Genomic DNA, 5000 nt, shown 5'->3' with positions numbered 1-5000 from the left:
TGTTATACACGTTTGTATGTAGACCATACCAACATATATATATACACGTTAATGATCCTTCCGCAGGTTCCCCTACGGAAACCTTGTTACGACTTTTACTTCCTCTAAATGATCAAGTTTGGTCAACTTCCCAGCAACGCCGACGGCCGTGAAGCCACCGCGTGTCGGTCCGAAGACCTCACTAAATCATTCAATCGGTAGTAGCGACGGGCGGTGTGTACAAAGGGCAGGGACTTAATCAACGCGAGCTTATGACTCGCGCTTACTAGGAATTCCTCGTTTATGGGGGATAATTGCAAACCCCAATCCCCAGCACGAAGGAGTTTCAACGGGTTGCCCGGGCCTCTAGGCCAAGGAGAACATGCTGATTCCTTCAGTGTAGCGCGCGTGCGGCCCAGGACATCTAAGGGCATCACAGACCTGTTATTGCTCAATCTCGTGCGGCTCGAAACCGCCGGTCCCTCTAAGAAGAATTTTAATACGTCGCCAGTGAGTTGCGCGACCGCGAACGGCCGCGCGCACCTAAATGACGACGCCTATTTAGCAGGCTAGAGTCTCGTTCGTTACCGGAATTAACCAGACAAATCGCTCCACCAACTAAGAACGGCCATGCACCACCACCCACCGAATCAAGAAAGAGCTGTTAATCTGTCAATCCTTCCGGTGTCCGGGCCTGGTGAGATTTCCCGTGTTGAGTCAAATTAAGCCGCAGGCTCCACTCCTGGTGGTGCCCTTCCGTCAATTCCTTTAAGTTTCAGCTTTGCAACCATACTCCCCCCGGAGTCCAAAATCTTTGGTTTCCCGGAAGCTGCCCGCCGAGCCATTGTAGTAACGTCGGCGGATCGCTAGATGACATATTTACGGTTAGAACTAGGGCGGTATCTAATCGCCTTCGAACCTCTAACTTTCGTTCTTGATTGATGAAAACACCTTTGGCAAATGCTTTCGCTGATGTTCGTCTTGCGACGATCCAAGAATTTCACCTCTAACGTCGCAATACGAATGCCCCCAGTTATCCCTATTAATCATTACCTCGGAGTTCTGAAAACCAACAAAATAGAACCGAGATCATATTCTATTATTCCATGCACGAAATATTCAAGCAGCATTTTGAGCCCGCTTTGAGCACTCTAATTTGTTCAAAGTAAAATTGTCGGCCCACCTCGACACTCACTGAAGAGCATCGCGATAGGATTTTTATATTGAACCGTACTTTTACATACGATTCACCGACGATATGCTCCGCAAACGTGTCAGTATCGATTCGGATGAATCGCACCGACAGTGCGTAGCACAAATGCAACTACGAGCTTTTTAACCGCAACAATTTTAGTATACGCTATTGGAGCTGGAGTTACCGCGGCTGCTGGCACCAGACTTGCCCTCCAATTGTTCCTCGTTAAAATATTTAAAGTGTACTCATTCCGATTACGAGGCCTCGTAAGAGTCCCGTATCGTTATTTTTCGTCACTACCTCCCCGTGCCGGGAGTGGGTAATTTGCGCGCCTGCTGCCTTCCTTGGATGTGGTAGCCGTTTCTCAGGCTCCCTCTCCGGAATCGAACCCTGATTCCCCGTTACCCGTGACAACCATGGTAGTCGCAGAAACTACCATCGAAAGTTGATAAGGCAGACATTTGAAAGATGCGTCGCCGGTACTGGACCGTGCGATCTGCAAAAGTTATCCAGATTCATCAAAATGTTACGACTTCGGACGCGAGGCCCTCCGCCGATTGGTTTTGATCTAATAAAAGCACTCATCCCATCACTGGTCAGAGTTCTGATTGCATGTATTAGCTCTAGAATTACCACAGTTATCCAAGTAACTGAGTAAGATCTAAGGAACCAAAACTGATATATTGAGCCATTCGCGGTATCGCCTTAATACGGCTTGCACTGAGACATGCATGGCTTAATCTTTGAGACAAGCATATAACTACTGGCAGGATCAACCAGGGAGCTGCCGTGTTCATGTGAGTCTTGTTTAGAGACACAAAACACTAGCGTCGACGCGTGCGCGCCAATATCATCTATGTATATTATACTACACAACACACACAGACGACGGAGACCGCACGCGTAAGACACGAGTCGTATACGACACACGCCACCATTCGGATATACCGAAATCGACGTGGCGTATCGTAGACTGGTGGATATTTCACTTACCACTCTATTCTACCTGGTGGTACAGAGACACACGCGTGCGTGCGTGCGTGCGTGTACCTTAGGTAGGTAGCGGGTGAGTAAAGCGCGCACATACACACGCACATAGTTGTGTGATGTTTCATAGCGCCGATATGTAATCGAACGTTCTTCCACGACCAGACATAAAAATTTCACTATTTATTTTTTTAATTTTTAGATTCTTTTTTTAACATAGTCGTTCGTTACGATTTATATCGCTCGCCAGGTATTATAGAGCCCTCAAAACCCTCACAACCAATACAGTATAATGAAACTTACATCAAAGCGTATTCCCACCACCGCTAAACTACTAACCGCAATTACAATTGCGTATTTGAAGGTTTCGCGATATGAAAACACTGAGAGAGAGTTTCAAAAACCGTATTACCGTTAGGGTTAAAAATTGTTCTTTGTTTTAAATCGGATTATCATCCGATCGATCCTCGCCACACGTATAGGAGAACACACACTATTTTCTCGCAAATATGTTGTCATCATTCAAACCAATCGGCAACTTTGCGTCGTCTCGAATTGGCGATGGTGACAGACAATCTGCAAGTAAATACAGCGCGCGTTGTACTCTCCCCCGTGGGTAAGGATAATATAATATATCTCCCGTCTGTCACGTTTCAATATTAAAACGCGTAAACTAGGACCAAAGTGCAAATAAATAATACAACGGTGGTCCACAGTCCACCAGCATGTGTAACATCTTGGTGTTTTGTGTGACCCGCCGCGCGCCCTAAAAGCTTCGAGGAGCAGTTGTTTTGTGTTGTGTTGTAGATACCTAACTAGGTATAGGGGTACTTACATTTCTTATAATAAATCTTATAATGCATATATATTTTATAAGTTTATAAGTAACATAAATAAATACACACCAACTTCAGGTATTTTACTGGAAAATTTGCTGCGAGACTATAACCATTTCAAGAACATAATAATTTGGTTAGGTTAGGTTATGTTAGATAAAAAAAAAAAAAAAAGTTAGGTTAGGTTAGGTTATAAAAAAAAAACAAGAAATAAAAAAAGTTAGGTCAGGTTAGATTAGGTTAGGTTAAAAAAAAAATTAAAAAAAAAAGTTAGGTTAGGTTAGGTTAAAAAAAAAAAAAAAATATGGCGAACAAAGTTTACCGGTGGAATCACTTACTTACCTAATTGTTTGTTTATTTATTTATTTATATAGGTAAATAATAAAGGATCGATCGTATTGATTGATTGATTGTGTCGTCGAACTGAATGTGTCAGTGTCAATGTGACATATTATGTAAATCAATCAATGTCAGTCAATAGGGGGGGGCTATACAGACACAACTCACCTTGGATCGCATTCGATTTGCGTCCGGCAGTTAGGTGGGTAGGTACATTTATTTATCTAAATTAAATCTGAAAAGTAAGTTTAGGTTTTTTGCTGGTTAAGTTAACTAAATAAACTTAGCATCGATGACAAAAGAAAAAATCGAATGTGACTTGTTACAACGTCTGTAGAGGCCTTGACCGAAGAAAAGTAGAAACGAAATTTAATAATAATATGATTGAGTAAAAAGGGAGGGAGGGGGCTACTGCGTATAATAATAGAGTGTAAAAAAAATGTACTTACGTTTATTTTTATTGATTTTTGTGTTATTTGGAAGAGGTGCGCGCCGTGTGCAAATATTTTTTACCATAATATTTTTTTATGATACTACAATTTTATATTATTATATTTTACACTTTTATATTAGGAATCGAGAAATACTTAATAAATAAATAAATAAATATATGTATGTATTTAGGTATATTGAAAGCTTAATAAAGCTGTGCTAATGTTAAAAATAAAAGGATATATGGTGTGGCGTGTTAATGTTATTATTTAGGTTATAAAATAAGAGTGCAGGGAAAAAAAAAAAACAACTAACCATTTTTCACAATTCTAAACCGATTCGTGTGAAATTTAATAAAAAAGAAAGAAATCTTCTTCTGTAAAGTCATCACGAACCAGCCCAGTTCGAACTCTGGCAACCCCGTCGTTCTATCTGTCATTCCGTGTCGGAGGAGAGACTAGACAGGGTGGCTACCGCGAAAATCGAAATTCGCAAATTGCCGGGGTCTTATAACATTTATTATTCCTCATGATTCTGAAGTATGTAAGTTTATTTTCTTTCACCACACCAGCTCGGAAAGGCTTACTTTGCACTTAAAAAACTGAAAGCTAAATTGCATTTTATTCACATATGAGGCAAAGTAATGAACGCCACACACAAAATTAATGAATATTATTTTATTTTTTATTTTTTCTGTAATTATTAGGCGTCTATAATGAAACCATTTCCAAAAAAATGTCATCATGCCTATTCGTAAGTCATCATCTTTGGATATTATTATATCTATGATCTTTGGCCTACTTAAAGACCGTAACACACTATCGCACCGCACCAAGGTCATTGTGCGACGCACCAATAAGTAAGAGCGAGAAAGAGATATCGCTTTCTCGCTCTTACTTATGGGTGCGTCGCACAATGACCTTGGTGCGGTGCGGTAGTGTGTTACCACTTTAAAAAAAAAAAGGAGGTGTATTTTTCTGTTTAAATTAGAGCAGCCGTTGCAGCCCGCCATCTATCGAGCATTGGTAAGTGAGTTTGTCTAATCGATTTGGCAGTGACCGAATCATCGATTTGTAACGATTATTGTTTTTATTTCCTAGCTTTTCCTACGCTAAACTATAAACAGCTTTGTTATTTTAAGTTAAAATACAAAGTATTTTAAAATGTTGATTCACGTATATATTATTACTTGAAAGGTAATTTGAGTATTAATTTCGATATTCGATGGTGAC

General features: G+C 40.5%; 1 non-coding gene across 1 annotated transcript; it reads right to left on the bottom strand.

The window, feature by feature from the left end:
* Positions 1-49: 49 nt before the first annotated feature.
* Positions 50-1957, bottom strand: LOC134677741 (small subunit ribosomal RNA). The gene has a single exon (XR_010100096.1). It is a non-coding gene; the product is annotated as a small subunit ribosomal RNA (ribosomal RNA).
* Positions 1958-5000: the final 3043 nt, after the last annotated feature.

Source organism: Cydia fagiglandana, chromosome 26 (genome assembly GCF_963556715.1).
Source record: "Cydia fagiglandana chromosome 26, ilCydFagi1.1, whole genome shotgun sequence".
Lineage (NCBI taxonomy): Eukaryota > Metazoa > Arthropoda > Insecta > Lepidoptera > Tortricidae > Cydia > Cydia fagiglandana.
This window is presented reverse-complemented; position numbering and strand designations above follow the sequence as displayed.